General features: G+C 30.1%; 1 protein-coding gene across 1 annotated transcript in view; it reads right to left on the bottom strand.

Moving 5' to 3' along the window:
* Positions 1-3,114: 3,114 nt before the first annotated feature.
* Positions 3,115-21,895, bottom strand: part of kcnq2a (potassium voltage-gated channel, KQT-like subfamily, member 2a) — a 163,887-nt gene continuing 145,106 nt past the window's right edge. Inside the window, exon 17 of the mRNA XM_062057129.1 lies at positions 3,115-4,601. The gene's annotated coding sequence lies outside the window, so the exon portion shown is untranslated. The remainder of the gene's footprint in view (positions 4,602-21,895) is intronic.

Below are 21,895 nucleotides of genomic sequence, written 5' to 3'. Positions count from 1 at the left end.
TAACTAGCCCCTCCACCCCTGGTGCAGTCTTTCCTGCTGCCAGCCAGTCTTCCCTGGCAGCCCACCAGTCTTTTCCTGGATGCCAACTGCCCTGTTCACAGTAGTCACTGGAAAACCAGTTAAGATAGATGTAAGCACAAGTTATCACTTGCAGGGCATTACTGCCTGACGCACTTCCGACAGTGCCATGTGGTGCTGGCTGCAGGGTCATCAGCCGGGAGCCACCCTTCACGGATGTTTCGCTCCTTTAATCCCGGAACATCTCTGGGTGGTGGAGCAGCGACAGGGACGTCTCCCTGCCGCCCCCTGCAGCCAGCTAGAGATCATAATCATAATCATATCATAATAAATGCATGTTTTTTATGTCATAATTAAAAACTAATATTCTAGAAATATCACACATTTGATCATAATATTCAGACTTTATTCCGAAAAAAATGCATGTCTTATTTTCTATAATTTAAAAATAATATTCTCGTATATCACACATTTTATCATAATATTCTGACTTTATTCCAAAATAAATGCATGTTTTTATGCCATTATTTAAAAAACAATATTCTAGTAATATCACACGTTATCATAATATTCAGAAATAAATGTATGTTTTTTTGCCATAATTGAAAAATGATATTCTAGTAATATCACACGTTTTTTTTGCCATAATTGAAAATTAATATTGTAGGAATTGTCATACATGTTATCCTAATATTCCAAAATAAATGCATGTTTTATGCAGTATTTAAAAAAACAAAACAATTTTAGTAATATCACACATTTGATCATAATATTCCTACTTTATTCCGAAGTAAATGCATGTTTTTATGCCATAATTTAAAAATACTATTCCAGTAATATCACACATTTTATCATAATATTCTGACTTTATTCCAAAATAAATGCATGTCTTATTTTCTATAATTTAAAAATAATATTCTCGTATATCACACATTTTATCATAATATTCTGACTTTATTCCAAAATAAATGCATGTTTTTATGCCATTATTTAAAAAATAATATTCTAGTAATATCACATGTTATCATAATATTCAGAAATAAATGTGTGTGTTTTTTGCCATAATTGAAAAATAATATTGTAGGAATATCACACGTTTTTTTTGCCATAATTGAAAAATAATATTCTAGGGATATCATACATTTTATCATAATATTCCAAAATAAATGCATGTTTTTTATGCAGAATTTAAATAAATAAAAAATTTTAGTAATATTACACATTTTATCATAATATTTCTACTTTATTCCGAAGTAAATGCATGTTTTTATGCCATAATTTAAAAATACTATTCCAGTAATATCACACATTTTATCATAATATTCTGACTTTATTCGGAAATAAATGCGAGTTTTTATGCCATAATTGAAAAATAATATTCTAATAATATCACACGTTATCATATTCCGAAATAAATGCATGTTTTTATACTATAATTGAAAAATAATATTCTAGTAATTTTACTCATTTTATCATAACATTCCAACTTTATCCCAAAATAAATGCATGTTTTTATGCCTTAATTTAAAAATAATATTTTAGCAATATCACACATTTTATCATAATATTCTGACTTTATTCCGAAATAAATGCGCTTTTATGCCATAATTTAAAAATACTATTCCAGTAATATCACACATTTTATCATAATATTCTGACTTTATTCCGAAATAAATGCATGTTTTTATGCCATATTTGAAAAATAGTATTCTAGTAATATCACACGTTATCATAATATTCCGAAATAAATGCATGTTTTTATACCATAATTGAAAAAAAATATTCTAGTAATTTTACTCATTTTATCATAATATTCCAACTTTATTCCGAAATAAATGCATGTTTTTATGCCTTAATTTAAAAATAATATTCTAGCAATATCACACATTTTATCATAATATTCTGACTTTATTCCGAAATAAATGCGTTTTTATGCCATCATTTAAAAATAATATTTTAGTAATATCACACATTTTATTATAATATGCCTACTTTATTCCGAAATAAATGCATGTTTTTTTTTGCCATAATTTAAAAATAAGATTCAAGGAATATCACACATTTTATCATAATGTTCCGACTTTATTCCGAAATAAATGCATGTTTTTGATGCCATAATTGAACAATAATATTCTAGTAATATCACACATTTCATCATATTTCGAAATAAATGTAGGTTTTTTATGCCATAATTTAAAAATAATATTCTAGTAACATCACACATTTTATCATAATATTCCGACTTTATTCCAAAATAAATACATGTTTTTATGCCATAATTTAAAAATAATATTCTAGCAACATCACACATTTTATCATATTATTCCGACTTAATTCCGAAATAAATGCATGTTTTTATGCCATCATTTAAAAATAATATTTTAGTAATATCACACATTTTATCATAATAAATGCATGTTTTTGATGCCATACTTGAACAATAATATTCTAGTAATATCACACATTTCATCATAATATTCCGAAATAAATTCAGGTTTTTTATGCCATAATTTAAAAATAATATTCTACTAACATCACACATTTTATCATATTATTCCGACTTTATTCTGGAATAAATGCATGTTTTTATGCCATAATTTAAAAATTATATTCTAGTAACATCACACATTTGATCATAATATTCTAACTTTATTCCAAAATAAATGCATGTTTTTATGGCATAATTGAAAAATAATATTCTCGTGATATCACACATTTTATCATAATATTCTGACTTTATTCCAAAATAAATGCATGTTTTTATGCCATTATTAAAAAAATAATATTCTAGTAATTTTACACATTTTATCATAATATTCCGACTTTATTCCGAAATAAATATATGTTTTTTTTGCCATAATTGAAAAATAATATTCTCGTAATATCACACATTTTATCACAACATTCTGACTTTATTCCAAAAAAAAATGCATGTTTTTATGCAATATTTAAAAAATAATATTCTAGTAATATCACACATATTATCATAAAATCCTGATTTTATTCCGAAATAAATGCATGTTTTTATACCATAATTGAAAAATAATATTCTAGTAATTTTACACATTTTATTGTGTAAAATTGGATTGTCCGAAGCTTAAGCAGGCAACAAAAGTAGTTTAGTACAACAAATTTATTTACCCATTATCAGAAGTGCAGGTTGAATTGAGTTGGTCGTGCAGACAAACCACAAGTTACTCCGGAGCCAACAAGACACACACAAGCCAAAATCACCCCCGAGTTCCGGTCTTCTCCCATTTTTTATATGTCTGTTGTGCGTCATCGTTCCTTATCAAATGCGTCAATGTCTTGTTTTGCTTTTCCTATCTGTTCCATAACAACTCGAATTCTGTAGACAGTCAACACATTCTATAGACAGGTTGGCACGACTTAATATTCACTTTTGTCCCACAACTGGTCCATTCAATGGCACAAAAATACAAGAGTATTGAAAATGAGCGGACATTCTTAAAAGACAAGAAATATAGGTCAAAAGGTCAGAAATTCTACTACATACCCGCCTTCCAGGGTCTTAAGACCCTGGACCAAAACAATTTCTGATATAGACCACTAACTTAAATCTCTACCGCAGATAGAGGCAAAAACCTCAATGTTTTTATACGAGGCAAAAATTCCGTCTATGACCCTCCTTCAGAGCGATCGCTGTTACCAGCCTGCAGTAAAACCATCTCACAGAACACAATTAGTGGCCTACCCTTTGATTTAGTAAGGGAATAACAAATACTTTGATCATGGACATCATTGAACATAAATAGATGAATGTATATAGACTTATGACTAAGACATTTGCAAAAATATTTTTCCCGGCATTTGCAATTAATGTAGTTACCAATATTGTTAATTATCAATTGATTTTGAACACACAACTGAATTTCGTATGAGTCCATGTTCGATTAGTGCTCGTATAGATGGCTCGGTGGTGCCTGAGGCTGATGGCCTGCCGACACCTCGTTGGGCTTTTGGCTGCCTTGGTGAAGAAAGAGATCCACTCAAACAGTCTGTCTCTCTTTGGGGTGTGGTTCAGTCCATTGGGCAGACTGTTCAGTGGCATGTGCGTGCTGGCCGAAATTGGGGAAAACTCAGGTAGAGTTGGAGCTGTGGGGGCTTTGGGGAAGGCTGGGGCAGAGTATGGGGCGTGGGGCTTTGGTCCAGGCCCTCGGCTTGCTTCAGGCCTCCTCGCTGCTTCGGCACTCCCGACACTTCTTTCCACAGCTGCTGGAGTCCCGGTGGACACATTGGCTGGCAACCTTAGTTGTTCTCGTCATCGCTGGCAAGGTGTTGTCTCTCCTCTCGGTTCCTTCCAGTCAGGTATCGGGTGTTGGTCCTGGATCGGCTTTGACCGTGCCCCTCTTAGCGAGTGTAAGGGAATCTGGAGTGGCTGCTTTCATCCTCAAATCTGCACAGAGGAACTGGCACACAAATTCTACATTTTGCAAACTTACCATTTTGGTCTCATGGTCTTTCCACCTTCCTAGGAAGCTGCTGGTCCTGAGAAGTGCTGATCTTGTGACTGAAGAAGATTAACCTGTTTTCTTAAAATAGGTGCCGTTGTTTGACCTAATCTTTTTGGGGAAACCATGTCGGGATATTAGATCATTCACAAAATATTTCATTACTGAATTGGCACCCTCCTTTGAGGTTGGGGTTGCTTTCGCCAACCACTGCAATTGTCAATCTAAATCACTACGTTCCTTTATCCTTGCACCGGATTGATCATATCGATTAAATAAAACCTCAACACGCTCAAACTTCACCCAATCCAAACTCACCTCCCCCCTCTGTCCCTCTCACAGGGACAGTGTTAGTCGTAGTAATAGTAATAGTAGTAGTAGTATTAGTAGTTTCAGAAACATCCAAGAAAAAGAAAAGACAACTGATAGTCAAGTGCAGCAAGAACAGAGGCGGAGGACAGGTCATGTTTGAGGTCACTGTTCGCTTTTGCAATAGTACTTTGATATTTTACAACACCTAGTGAATTATTGTGGCCTCAATAATTCACTAAATAGTTGTATTTAATTTAGTCTATCTATGATGGGACAATGCACAGAAACATTAAAATAGCTACTTTCCATCTGTAGTCCCTGGCTACCTAAATTAAAGGGGATCCACAAATCAAGCAATAAAATTATGACACTAATTAATCATAATAAATATATACATTCATAATAATAAATAATTAATCAAAAATAATCATACTGTAGCATGTAATCAGATTAAGAGAAATCCAAAAATGCCCCTTCATGGACACATACTTAACATACAATACAACCACACCTTATTGACATCATCACACAAAGACAATACATGCTCTTGTTCACATCTGTCATCATTCATAACAACAACCAAGATTTTAACAGCCTTACCTCAAAATTTACAACAAAAATGCTCTCATGGATAAATATAATACTCATTAAATTGATGTGTCAACATAATGCCCCTCTTAGTGACCGTCTGAGCAGCCTTGATTGCTCCAAAGCCACTTTTTTATTTTTTTTTTATTTCAAATTTTCTATTCCTTTTGTTATAACGTGGAGAAGGCTAATTGGTCTGTACATGTTCTGGTCTTCTTTATTTCCTGCTTTATGGATTTAATCATAGTAGCAGTTTCTCGACGTGGTAGGGAAAGTGTTTTCCGTTATTGATTTATTTATCAATCGTTGTTATACGAGCAATAATACAATCCTTATATGTTTTTAGGAAGATAGTGTCCAACCCATATATATATCTCTAGATCGTGAGTCTGATAATGCAGTGAAGATTTTGTTTAACTTTGTTTCATTTGTTACTTCTAAAATGAGTCCATCCTGAATAAATGACAATTATTTGCACTGATTTTGAGGGATTTTTATTCAGGGTTTGTCCAGACTGATGAAATGTTCATTAAAATTATTACTTATGTCCAGACTGTCTGCGATAGTAGCGCCATTGATATTTAATGTTATAGTGTTGTTTCTTGTTTGCTCTCTTCCCGTAAATTTGTATCTGGTTTTCCATAACTCTCTATTGTTCCCTTTTGCAGCTTTGATTAATTCTAAATGAAAGTCAGCCTTAGACTTCCGCATAAACATTGTAACTTTGTTCTTCCAAACTTTTAAAACATACGATCTGTATTTAGACCTGTTATAATTGCTCTTTTGAGAGCTGAGTCCCGATGTCTTTATTAGAATCCAAATTGTTTTATTAATCCAATGGTATTTTTATTTTAGCACTCTTCTTTCTGATTTTGTATTTGTGTATTTACAGATGTTCTCTTTAATTTTTGTCATCCAATTGTAATTCTAGTAGGGCTGCTTATCATTTGTATCATATAGAAGCCGTTTATAATATCCTTAAGTTTCTTTCTACGTGTTTTATTTAACCAGTCCAGATTAACGTCCCCCATGACGTTACTTCTTTCATACTATGCTGTTTGAGGATGTCTGAAAATGAATCAAGAAAAATGTCTTTAGCTGTGGTCGGTCGGTATACTACAATTACCTTGAAATACATTTCTGAGGAAAATGTGATTTTAATTTCAACATACTCAAATTGATCTACTTTTAATGTTTTCCCTTTCATAAATCATAATTCCTCCCCCCTTTGTCACTCGATCTGTCTCTTCTGTAATCTTGTCCCCCGGGACATTAATTAGAACGAAAGGTGTTGTGGGTTTTAACCATGTCTCTGATAGACAAGGTAATCCGGATTAGAGTCTGACAGTAACTGCTGTATTTGTTCAGTATGTTTCCTGTGGTAGAAAGTTTAATAATGCGGACACGTTTGTTACTGAATACTTTCTACAGACTTCTGTCTCTCTGCGACTTTGTGTATGTAATAAGCAACTATAATTTTTTGATATGCTTAAATTTTATTTTAGCTCAGCTGTTGTGTAGCTGCTAGCTCCTTGTAGCCTACAGCAGAAATGTCCAAATTGCAACCAATAGCTATGTTTTTAACAGACAACCGAAATAATTGAAAATGTGGTATTTGCGTATCGGTTCAATACGCAAATACAGAGAGCAAAGGAACAATGTGGGTCATTAGTTGTCCATCTTATACCATTCTAATTGTTGTAAGGATAGTTCACATGAGCGGCCATACCTTGAGTCCCACCATATATAAGAGTCAAAAGGCTCCTATTATGAGTCGTCCAATTGGTGATCATACACTTTGGCGGTTTGGGTGGCAGGACACACGGACGCACCTCAGTCAGCAAGTGCTAGGACAGTTGGAGCAGTCCCCGTCTTCCATTCGTTCCTGGGAGGCGTCCCTATTAGTTGTCCGCTGATGTCGTGCTGTCAGGCAACATCAGGAAGTTCCTTCTGTGCAGTATTGAATTGTCAGGGCACAGTTCGTAAGCAGGTCATTACAAGGTGTGTGCAGGTTGACCACAAAGGAATGCTTCAAAGATTGTGTTGAACATTGTCCGTTGACACTTATGTCCAGCAGGGGTCTGTTTGTATCCTGCTGTTCGTCCTGCTGTCACACCTGTATTTTTTGTGAGCATGTTCTGGCTACAACTTTGGAGCTTGTCTTGTTCAGATTGGCAGTCCCCCGGCTGCACATCCTTTCCACCCTCGCTTGACCTAGCACAACCGTGGCTACCACCCAAGTCCGTCTGAATGGTTTTACGTTTTGTTGAGGTTTTTTCCTCCAGAATTTGGAACTCAAAACATGTACACCCATCGTTTTCATATCCTCTCGGTTAGTTCAATTTGCATATCACGTTTTAAATTTACAGTCTTAACTATCCCATTAATTGCTAATCAATAACCTTAATTCAAAGATTATACGTACTACTTCATGTGTATTTAAGTACCCTTTTAATTCACTTAAAGATCATGTATAAGTTAATTTAAACTATCATTTGTCTATCAGTAGGCGCGAGCAAGCTGTCATGCTTGCACTCTGACCTCCCACTGTGCGTGATACTCTCCAAAACAAAGGAATGTTTTTATTCACGTTTCTCCTTATCTTTCAGCTAAATCTTTTAATCTTTTAATCTTTTAACTTTTAACGTCCGCACTGTGTTTATTTGTATTGTCTGCATTTTAATTTTGCTTTTATTTTCTTTCTTTTCTCTTTGTTGCATGAAAAACGCCGCACAAACATATCCTTGCCTTGCCCGTCTCCGACTGGTTATCCAACTTGGTCATAACAAACACACAAGGCCATGCTCTAAGCGCCATGCCTAATCACACTTCTCCTCTTTTTTATTTTTTATTTTTAACTTTACATATCGGCTCTTATTCTAATTATTAATGTAGGCTGTTTTTTGTAATTATTATTCAACACTATTCACAGCAAAACAGTTGTAAAGTTATAGTTATTCGCATTATACTCTCAAAATCTGTAGCTAACTGAAAGCTGTTGAGATTTGGTTTGCCTCCTTTATCTCAGTGGCCTAGTGGTTAGAGTGTCCGCCCTGAGATCGGCAGGTCGCAAGCCCAAAACCCCGGTCGAGTCATACCAAAGACCACAAAAAACTTGGGAGCCAAATCACCAAACATGATTCCCGGGCGCATGGTATGGTGTACTGCAATGTCTAAATAAAACTATAAATTACTCCAAACTAAAATGTCAGACTGCACTTTAAAGTTACTTTTATTAAATTAATTTCCAAACTAACCACCACCACAGCAGACATCTTCCTCAATCCTATCCCAATACTCCCATAAATTAGAAAGGTGTTTCACAACAGTGGTTAAGTAGTTATTTTAAGTATTAGATCTCAATATGTAGAAATTAATAAGACTAAATTTGCCCTAGTGTGTGAATGTTGTCTGTCTATCTATCTGTGTTGGCCCTGTGATGAGGTGGCGACCTGTCCAGGGTGCAAAGTCAAATTGTGAAACAAAAATTAAAGTTGAATCAAGTGGAAATTGACAGAGTATATGAACTACATTCTTGAGAATAATAATTGATCATTAATATGTTGGAAGCCACATATTGAACATATTAAAGAAAAATATCCAAATCCATTGCTATTCGGTATAAAGTAAAACACATGCTGAATAAGCAATGTCTGCACATGTTATTTTATTCATTTATTTTTCCATATGTAATATTGTTTTGAAGTTTGGGGAAATGTTTATAGAATAAATATAGACCCAATACTTAAACTTAAAAGGCTCATTTCAATATTACACAAAGCATTATTGTTATGATCATATCAATCCATTTTTTAAGTCATAATGTGTTAAATGTTCAGATAATTTAATTTTAAAACAATTGCAATTATGTTTCCGAGTAAAGAACAACAGCCTTCCAGTTTGTATTCTTAGCTTGTTTACATTATGAGGAGACACTATCATTTACGGGGGGTATCGATTTTTGAAATAGGTCAAGTAAAATAAAATAAAAACACAAATGTATTTCAGTTTTAGGAGTTAAATGATGTACCATCCTCAGTGATGAGCTGAACACATGTAGTTTTTTGTTATGGTTTAAGAGACCCTTGAAAAGTAAAGTTTTTTAACATTATAAAATATAGTAACAATTACTTTCATCTTTTAACGTTGATGTTCCAGGTAATTTAATGTTCAGTAATTGTATATCATAGGCCAATATAAGCTTTGGCTTCCGCCTATTCTTTTTTCGGTCATTCTTTTTTCTTTTCTTTTCTGTGTGTAAATGTGTATGATTGTTAATATGTCTAATTTACTGTTAAACTGCTCACACAAATTGGTTGATGGTTGATTACATGACCAAAATAAACTTATTTCATCTATTCATTCATTATCTATCGCACTCATAGTTTTATTCCATTTTGCATGTAATTATTCCTATAGATTTCTTCCCATTTCACTCAAGCAACTAAACAAACAAATAAACAAACTTGCAGCTAACCACAATCAACAGCATACTATTTACGAATCCAAAATAATCAGTCTTATAAAATAATTTTAGCTTTAGATATGATTTAGGGCAGTGGTTTTTAACCTTTTTTGTCCCAGTAAATTAAAGAAATAAAATACAGCATAATGTCATTATTTTCTGATTTATTAAATTGTATAACAGTGCACCATATTGCTCATTTGTTGTGGTCTTACTTGACTTATTTGGACAAACAAAAAATAAGAATAACTAAAACGTTTTAAAAATTAAAATAGTGATTAAATTATAATAAAGATTTCTATACATATAATCAATCATCAACCTTCTTTGGATATTGCAATAGAGATCCATCTGGGCTCGTGAACTTAATTCTAAATATTTATTTTGTTGAAGAATTATTCTTCTATAATTATATTTATAAAGGATTTTGAATTGTCGCTATTTTAAAATATTTAAAATCTCAGGTACCCCTTGGCATACCTTCAAGTACCTCCCTTTTTTGTCCGAGCGGAAACACCATACCCTCCTTTGAGAACTACTGGTTTAGCCTATAAAAAATACTTTGTCTCATACATCATTAGACTGTACAATTCCTCTTTGGGGGGCTAGGATGACAGGGAATGCAAAACAATAACAGTGCAATACTTTTTTATATCATGGTCGTTAATGCCTAGTTTCTCTTTTAATAGAATCTATTTTGTTTCCATTTATACCCTTATTAGTTACTGTTTACTTTTTAGTTCTTCTTCCAAAGGGAACTCTCCTGAAGGAATCAATAACGTTTTATCTGTCTATCTATCTATCTATTACTAACCCGAGCACAATTCATGACGTCATGGTCATCTTGCAGACAGTTATTTCCATTTAGTTTTATTCTCTATTTGTAATTCTACATGCACCAATGTCACATAAAAATTTGCTTTCTTTGTTATTTATTTACATTATTATTTCTGGTTTACTTGCTGTCTGTTTACTTAAGTTCTCATATTTTGGTCTGTCTTCCTTCTGATTAGAATTTGTTTAACGCTTCTCTACGTTTTGTTTTGACAATGGCGCTGAGTGGCTCTTATCTGTACTTCTTCAGACTCTATGTTTCACAGATGCCCTTAGATGTATTAGAATATACATTTAACTTTTATTTTATTGTGTGTTTATTCCTAAAAAAAAATTAAAATGTCAATGTATAATCAATTTATCTTTCTCAAATTTAAATTCAATATTATTAATTTATTTGTTGTATAACTATTAATTCAAGTTACAATGTGTCCTAATCTATGATGTTTGTGCGTGTGTTTGTCTCAACTTCCACACAGAAACTGGATGGATCAGATAAGCAGCAAAGCTGTACCAAAAAAAAAGTATACTAGACATATAAATGAATGATGAATTAAACAATGTTTCAATGTCCCACAATCCGTATTTATTGATTGATATTTAAACGTGTAATTTTCCATATATCTATTATTTTACTGGACTTAGCAAGCACCTACTACTAGCACACTCTACAGACCGAGAATAACTGTTCAACCACACTTAGTAATGCCAAGCTAGATGCTAACTTAGCCTTACTATGCCTCAGTAAGCAAACTTTTGCTAACACAATGCTAACCTAGCTCAATGCTATCCTAGCTCAATGCTAACCCAGCTCAATGCTCTGCTAACACAATGCTAACCTAGCTCAATGCTATCAGTGTCACTCCTCTTCGAACCAATGCCTCACGCAGCTGTCACTCACACAGCCTCGTCACACGCACACACTCTTATCTCAAAATGTCTCCCAGCTGAGACTATATGCGTCACACAGTCACTCACACACAGAGAATTTACCAGCACAGTTAAAAGTAAATGCAATAGACAACTACTTTTCTCATCCAGAAGCACAGCTGTATCATATCAGAACCTTAATAATAAGAACAACATTTATCATTCACTCTTAGATGGACAAATAGTCAAGTTTAAGGAGGGTATTCTGGGCTTCCCTGCTTAGGCTGCTGCCCCCGCGATCCAACCTCCGAGAGCAGAATAAGATAATTAAATGGATAGATCATACACTCATATGTTTTCTGTACATAAACTTTGTCTACTTTCTCACACGCACACACATTTTAGACAATTTCCAAACTTTTACAGATAGCGGGGCTGTGAGAAAAAGCGTGAAGGGGGGAGGTTGCGAGAGGGGGGGAGGAAAAGGAAGGGGGGGAATTAAACCAGATAAGAAACCAGGTGCTACACAAAAGTTATTAAAATACGCAGATATATATATATAAATTTAAAAAACACACACATTTTTATCCCACAAACCACGCCCCCCTGGTCCGGACCAATATAAACAACTAATGCACGCGTGCTTTTGTGGAATCGGCCGTCTCATTAACAAACACAGGTCCCATCATTACTCATACAACGGCGATTAACCCGTTCCAGCGGAGCAGCTCCTGGTTTTACTCCCTGACCAATACACGGCAACAGCATAAAAGCACCATAGGGTCACTGATAATCACCCAATGCTCTACAGTCATCATGTTTTGGTCAGTTCCATACAGTTTCACCAAAGCTTCACCAAAGCTCCACCAAAGCTCTACCATATGCAGCCCGATCAATATCCATCTATACTGCAGCCAATTAAACAGAACGTCGTGACAAATACAGCTCAGTTGATCTCCTTTACCGGAGTCACCAAACGGTCACCCAAAATGAGGCTTTTCCAACGCTGCAGTTTCCACATAGAGAGATATGTCGCACATTCATAGACTTCATAAATTTGTATGGGCCAAATGTGCCACCAGTTAGCAAAACCCTGCCTTAAATTTAGCTGTATCCAACTCTGGCTAATTCTGATGCACTTGCAGAAAGAAGCATCCTCTGCCAGCAACGACAGAGGATGAAGAGGTTAAGAGAAATTTTTCGTCTCACATAGTCTATGCTTCTACACTCCAAACCACCAAAATTCTATCAACAATCCCCTGATGTTAAAAACAAGAAATCACAAGTTTTCAACAAACACACAGACAAATGATCACATATAAAACAACTCAATCCAACCATAATTTACCCCATTCCAGGTTGTCTTTGGAGAACCTGACTAAACCTATCTTTTATCAAAATAGATTCAGCAATTAGTCTTATCAATCTGGCTCTCTCCAGGCAGAAAATGTTTACACTTTAAGCAAAACGCTTACCTTGTATTAGATGCGCGCGTGCAGCACACTGTCTGCCTGACAGAGAGAGCGAGAGCGGCTGTCGACCTGTAGCTTCTAAACCATCCTGTTCGTGACGCCAATTTGTGTAGTGGATTGTCCGAAGCTTATGCAGGCAACAAAAGTAGTTTAGTACAACACATTTATTTACCCATTATCAGAAGTGCAGGTTGAATTGAGTTGGTCGTGCAGACAAACCACAAGTTACTCCGGAGCCAACAAGACACACACAAGCCAAAATCACCCCCGAGTTCCGGTCTTCTCCCATTTTTTATATGTCTGTTGTGCGTCATCGTTCCTTATCAAATGCGTCAATGTCTTGTTTTGCTTTTCCTATCTGTTCCATAACAACTCGAATCCTTTAGACAGTCAACACATTCTATAGACAGGTTGGCACGACTTAATATTCACTTTTGTCCCACAACTGGTCCATTCAATGGCACAAAAATACAAGAGTATTGAAAATGAGCGGACATTCTTAAAAGACAAGAAATATAGGTCAAAAGGTCAGAAATTCTACTACAATTATAATATTCCAACTTTATTCCGAAATAAATGCATGTTTTTATGCCATAATTTAAAAATAATATTGTAGTAACATCACACATTTTATCATAATATTCTGACTTTATTCCAAAATGTATGTTTTTATGCCATTATTAAAAAAATAATATTCTAGTAATATCACACATTTTAATTTAAAAATAATATTCCAGTAATATCACACATTTTATCATAATATTCCGACTTTATTCCAAAATAAATGCATGTTTTTTTGCCATAATTGAAAAATAATATTCTAGTAATATCACACATGTTATCATAATATTCTGAAATAAATGCATGTTTTTTCTCCCATTTTTGAAAAATAATATTCTCGTAATATCACACATTTTATCATAATATTCCAACTTTATTCCAAAATAATGCATGTTTTTATGCCATAATTTAAAAATAATATTCTAGCAACATCACACATTTTATCATATTATTCCAACTTTATTCCGAAAAAATGCATGTTTTTATGCCATCATTTAAAAATAATATTTTAGTAATATCACACATTTTATCATAATAAATGCATGTTTTTATGCCATAATTCAAAAATTATATTCTAGTAACATCACACAATTTATCATAATATTCTGACTTTATTCCAAAATAAATGCATGTTTTTATGCCATTATTAAAAAAAATAATATTCTAGCAATATCACACATTTTATTATAATATTCCGACTTTATTCCGAAATAAATTCATGTTTTTTTGCCATGATTGAAAAATAATATTCTCGTAATATCACACATTTTATCATAATATTCTCACTTTATTCCAAAAATAAATGCATGTTTTTATGGCATAATTGAAAAATAATATTCTAGTAATTTTACACATTTTATCATGATATTCCAACTTTATTCCAAAATAAATGCATGTTTTTATGCCATAATTCAAAAATAATATTCTAGCAACATCACACATTTTATCATATTATTCCAACTTTATTCCGAAAAAATGCATGTTTTTATGCCATCATTTAAAAATAATATTTTAGTAATATCACACATTTTATCATAATAAATGCATGTTTTTATGCCATAATTTAAAAATTATATTCTAGTAACATCACACAATTTATCATAATATTCTGACTTTATTCCAAAATAAATGCATGTTTTTATGCCATTATTAAAAAAATAATATTCTAGCAATATCACACATTTTATTATAATATTCCGACTTTATTCCGAAATAAATGCATGTTTTTTTGCCATGATTGAAAAATAATATTCTAGTAATTTTACACATTTTATCATGATATTCCAACTTTATTCCAAAATAAATGCATGTTTTTATGCCATAATTGAAAAATAATATTCTCGTAATATCACACATTTTATCATAATATTCTGACTTTATTCCAAAATAAATGCATGTTTTTATGCCATTATTAAAAAAATAATATTCTAGTAATATCACACATTTTATCATAATATTCCAACTTTATTCCAAAATAAATGCATGTTTTTTTGCCATAATTGAAAAATAATATTCTCGTAATATCACACATTTTATCACAACATTCTGACTTTATTCCAAAAAAAATACATGTTTTTATGCAATATTAAAAAAATAATATTCTAGTAATATCACACATATTATCATAAAATCCTGATTTTATTCCGAAATAAATGCATGTTTTTATACCATAATTGAAAAATAATATTCTAGTAATTTTACACATTTTATTATAATATTCCAACTTTATTCCGAAATAAATGCATGTTTTTATGCCATAATTTAAAAATAATATTCTAGTAACATCACACATTTTATCATAATATTCTGACTTTATTCCAAAATGTATGTTTTTATGCCATTATCAAAAAAATAATATTCTAGTAATATCACACATTTTAATTTAAAAATAATATTCCAGTAATATCACACATTTTATCATAATATTCCGACTTTATTTCAAAATAAATGCATGTTTTTTTGCCATAATTGAAAAATAATATTCTAGTAATATCACACATGTTATCATAATATTCTGAAATAAATGCATGTTTTTTCTCCCATTTTTGAAAAATAATATTCTCGTAATATCACACATTTTATCATAATATTCCGACTTTATTCCAAAATAAATGCATGTTTTTATGCCATAATTTAAAAATAATATTCTAGCAACATCACACATTTTATCATATTATTCCAACTTTATTCCGAAAAAATGCATGTTTTTATGCCATCATTTAAAAATAATATTTTAGTAATATCACACATTTTATCATAATAAATGCATGTTTTTATGCCATAATTCAAAAATTATATTCTAGTAACATCACACAATTTATCATAATATTCTGACTTTATTCCAAAATAAATGCATGTTTTTATGCCATTATTAAAAAAAATAATATTCTAGCAATATCACACATTTTATTATAATATTCCGACTTTATTCCGAAATAAATTCATGTTTTTTTGCCATGATTGAAAAATAATATTCTCGTAATATCACACATTTTATCATAATATTCTCACTTTATTCCAAAAATAAATGCATGTTTTTATGGCATAATTGAAAAATAATATTCTAGTAATTTTACACATTTTATCATGATATTCCAACTTTATTCCAAAATAAATGCATGTTTTTATGCCATAATTCAAAAATAATATTCTAGCAACATCACACATTTTATCATATTATTCCAACTTTATTCCGAAAAAATGCATGTTTTTATGCCATCATTTAAAAATAATATTTTAGTAATATCACACATTTTATCATAATAAATGCATGTTTTTATGCCATAATTTAAAAATTATATTCTAGTAACATCACACAATTTATCATAATATTCTGACTTTATTCCAAAATAAATGCATGTTTTTATGCCATTATTAAAAAAATAATATTCTAGCAATATCACACATTTTATTATAATATTCCGACTTTATTCCGAAATAAATGCATGTTTTTTTGCCATGATTGAAAAATAATATTCTAGTAATTTTACACATTTTATCATGATATTCCAACTTTATTCCAAAATAAATGCATGTTTTTATGCCATAATTGAAAAATAATATTCTCGTAATATCACACATTTTATCATAATATTCTGACTTTATTCCAAAATAAATGCATGTTTTTATGCCATTATTAAAAAAATAATATTCTAGTAATATCACACATTTTATCATAATATTCCAACTTTATTCCAAAATAAATGCATGTTTTTTTGCCATAATTGAAAAATAATATTCTCGTAATATCACACATTTTATCACAACATTCTGACTTTATTCCAAAAAAAATACATGTTTTTATGCAATATTAAAAAAATAATATTCTAGTAATATCACACATATTATCATAAAATCCTGATTTTATTCCGAAATAAATGCATGTTTTTATACCATAATTGAAAAATAATATTCTAGTAATTTTACACATTTTATTATAATATTCCAACTTTATTCCGAAATAAATGCATGTTTTTATGCCATAATTTAAAAATAATATTCTAGTAACATCACACATTTTATCATAATATTCTGACTTTATTCCAAAATGTATGTTTTTATGCCATTATCAAAAAAATAATATTCTAGTAATATCACACATTTTAATTTAAAAATAATATTCCAGTAATATCACACATTTTATCATAATATTCCGACTTTATTTCAAAATAAATGCATGTTTTTTTGCCATAATTGAAAAATAATATTCTAGTAATATCACACATGTTATCATAATATTCTGAAATAAATGCATGTTTTTTCTCCCATTTTTGAAAAATAATATTCTCGTAATATCACACATTTTATCATAATATTCCGACTTTATTCCAAAATAAATGCATGTTTTTATGCCATAATTTAAAAATAATATTCTAGCAACATCACACATTTTATCATATTATTCCAACTTTATTCCGAAAAAATGCATGTTTTTATGCCATCATTTAAAAATAATATTTTAGTAATATCACACATTTTATCATAATAAATGCATGTTTTTATGCCATAATTTAAAAATTATATTCTAGTAACATCACACAATTTATCATAATATTCTGACTTTATTCCAAAATAAATGCATGTTTTTATGCCATTATTAAAAAAATAATATTCTAGCAATATCACACATTTTATTACAATATTCCGACTTTATTCCGAAATAAATGCATGTTTTTTTGCCATGATTGAAAAATAATATTCTCGTAATATCACACATTTTATCATAATATTCTCAGTTTATTCCAAAAATAAATGCATGTTTTTATGCCATTATTAAAAAAATTATATTCTAGTAATATCACACATTTTATCATAAAATTCTGATTTTATTCCGAAATAAATGCATGTTTTTATACCATAATTGGAAAATAGTAATCTAGTAATTTTACACATTTTATCATAATATTCTAACTTTATTTCGAAATAAATGCATGTTTTTATGCCATAATTTAAAAATAATATTCTAGTAACATCACACATTTTATCATATTATTCCGACTTTATCCCGAAATAAATGCATGTTTTTATGCCATCATTTAAAAATAATATTTGAGTAATACTACACATTTTATCATAATAAATGCATGTTTTTATGCCATAATTTAAAAACTATATTCTAGTAACATCACACATTTTATCATAATATTCTGACTTTATTCCAAAATAAATGTATGTTTTCATGCCATTATTTAAAAAATAATATTCTAGTAATATCACACATTTTAATTTAAAAATAACATTACAGTAATATCACACATTTTATCAGAATATTCCGACTTTATTCCGAAATAAATGCATGTTTTTTTTTTGTGCCATAATTGAAAAATAATATTCTGGTAATATCACACATGTTATCATAATATTCCAAAATAAATGCATGTTTTTATACCATAATTGAAAAATAATATTCTAGTAATTTTACCCATTTTATCATACTATTCCAACTTTATTCCGAAATAAATGCATGTGTTTATGCCATAAATTAAAAATAATATTCTAGTAACATCACATATTTTATCATAATATTCCGACTTTATTCAGAAATAAATGCATGTTTTTATGCCATAATTTAAAAATAATATTTTAGTAATATCACACATTTTATCACAATAAATGCTTTTGTTTTTTTATGTCATATTAAAAAATAATATTCTAGAAATATCACACATTTTATTATATTACATTCCGACTTTATTCCGAAATAAATGCATGCCTTATTTTCTATCATTTAAAAATAATATTCTTGTAATATCACACATTTTATCATTATATTCTGACTTTATTCCAAAATAAATGCATGTTTTTATGCCATTTTTAAGAAAATCATATTCTAGTAATATCACACATTTTATCATATTATTCCGACTTTATTACGAAATAAATGCATGTTTTTTTTTGCCATAATTGAAAAATAATATTCTAGTAATATCACATATGTTATCATAATATTCCCGAAATAAATGCATGTTTTTTATGCCATACTTGAAAAATAATATTCTAGTAACATCACACATTTTATCATAATATTCCGACTTTATTCCGAAATAAATGCATGTTTTTATGCCATAATTTAAAAAATAACATTCCAGTAATATCAAACATTTTATCATAAAATTCCAATTTTATTCCGAAATAAATGCATGTTTTTATGCCATAATTTAAAAATATATATATTCCAGTAATATCACACATTTTATCATAAAATTCCGATTTTATTCCGAAATAAATGCATGTTTTTATACCATAATTGAAAAATAATATTCTAATAATTTTACACATTTTATCATAATATTCCAACTTTATTCCGAAATAAATGCATGTTTTTATGCCATAATTTAAAAATAATATTCTAGTAATATCACACATTTTATCATAATATTCTGACTTTATTCCAAATAAAATGTGTTTTTATGCCATAATTGAGTAATATCACACATTTTATTATAATATTCCTACTTTATTCCGAAATAAATACTTTTTTTTTTTGGCCATAATTGAACAATAATATTCTAGTAATATCACACATTTCATCATAATATTCCGAAATAAATGCATGTTTTTATGCCATAATTTAAAAATAATATTCTAGTATAACATTACACATTGTATCATAATATTCCGACTTTATTCCAAAATAAACGCAAGTTTTTATGCCATAATTCAAAAATTATATTCTACCAACTTCACACATTTTATCATAATAAATGCATGTTTTTATGCCATAATTGAAAAATTATATTCTAGTAACATCAAACATTTTATCATAATATTCTGACTTCATTCCAAAATAAATGCATGTTTTTATGCCATTATTAAAAAAATAATATTCTAGTAATATCACACATTTTATCATAATATTCCGACTTTATTCCGAAATAAATGCATGTTTTTTTTGCCATAATTGAAAAATAATATTCTAGTAATATCACACGTTATAATATTCCGAAATAAATGCATGTTTTTTATGCCATATTTGAAAAATAATATTCCAGTAATATCACACATTTTATTATAATATTCTTACTTTATTCCGAAATAAATGCATGGTTTTTTTTGCCATAATTTAAAAACAATATTCTAGTAATATCACACATTTTATCATAATGTTCCAACTTTATTTCGAAATAAATACATGTTTTTGATGCCATTATTGAACAATATTCTAGTAATATCACAAATTTCATCATAATGTTCCGAAAGAAATTCATGTTTTTATGCCATAATTTTAAAATAATATTTTTGTAATATCAGACATTTAATCATAAAAAATGCATGTTATTATGCCATAATTATAAAATTATATTCTAGTAACATCACACATTTTATCTTAATATTCCGACTTTAATAAATGCATGTTTTTATGCCATTATTTAAAAATGATTTTTTAGTAATATCACACATTTTAGACTTAGACAAACTTTAATGATCCACAAGGGAAATAGTTCAACATCATAATTATCATAATATTCCGACTTTATTCCGAAATAAATGCATAATTTTTTTTGCCATAATTGAAAAATAATATTCTAGTATTGTCACACATTTTATCATAATGTTCCGACATTATTCCAAAATAAATGCAGGTTTTGTATGCCACAATATATAAATAATATTCTAGTAACACACATTTTATCATAATATTCTGACTTTATTCCAAAATAAATGCATGTTTTTATGCCATAATTTAAAAATCATATTCTAGCAACGTCACACATTTTATCATACTATTCAGACTTTATTCCGAAATAAATGCATGTTTTTATGCTATAATTAAAAAACAATATTTTAGCAACTTCACACATTTTATCATACTATTCAGACTTTATTCCGAAATAAATGCACGTTTTTATGCTATAATTAAAAAATTATATTCTAGTAACATCACACATTTTATCATAACATTTTGACTTTATTCGGAAATAAATGCATGTTTTTAAGCCATTATTTAAAAAATAATATTCAAGGAATATCACACATTTTATCATAATATTCCGACTTTATTCCGAAATAAATGCATGTTTTTATGCCATAATTAAAAAATAATCTAGTAATAGCACACATTTTATCATAAAATTCCGACTTTATTTCGAAATAAATGCATGTTTTTATACCATAATTGAAAAATAATATTCTAGTAATTTTACACGTTTTATCATGATATTCTAACTTTATTCCAAAATAAATGCATGTTTTTATGGCATAATATAAAAATAATATTCTAGTAATTTTACACATTTTATCATGATATTCCAACTTTATTCCAAAATAAATGCATGTTTTTATGCCATAATTGAAAAATAATCTAGTAATATCACACATTTTATCATAGTCTGATTTTATTCCGAAATAAATGCATGTTTTTATGCCATAATTTGAAAATAATATCCTAGTAATATCACACATTCTTCTCCTGAGTACATGTTTTCTGCTATAGTGTAAAGATGTAATTTTATTAATAGCAGACTTTATTCAGACATATTCTGCAGACAAAATGGCTGAAAGGTAAACACAAAGCTTGCTAATTCCCTCAGGGGTCGGCAACCCGCGGCTCAGCTGCATACTTGCCGACCCTCCCGGTTTTCCCAGTATACTTAACGACCCCCCCAAGAGCCAGGGGGAGAGTACACAGCCCTGAGGAGTACCAGTGTTCGTGGTTCGACTGTCCGAGACAATCTTCCCCAGCCGCACGTGCTGTCTTCGGTCTGTCAGGAAGTCATTGATCCAACTGCAGAGGGAGTCGGGCACGCTGAGCTGGTAGAGCTTGTCTCGTAGCAGTCCAGGGAGGATGGTGTTGAAGGCAGAGC

Source organism: Entelurus aequoreus, linkage group LG01 (assembly GCF_033978785.1).
Source record: "Entelurus aequoreus isolate RoL-2023_Sb linkage group LG01, RoL_Eaeq_v1.1, whole genome shotgun sequence".
Taxonomy (NCBI): Eukaryota; Metazoa; Chordata; class Actinopteri; order Syngnathiformes; family Syngnathidae; genus Entelurus; species Entelurus aequoreus.
The sequence above is the reverse complement of the archived record's forward strand: the minus strand, read 5'-3'. Positions and strand labels throughout refer to the sequence as shown.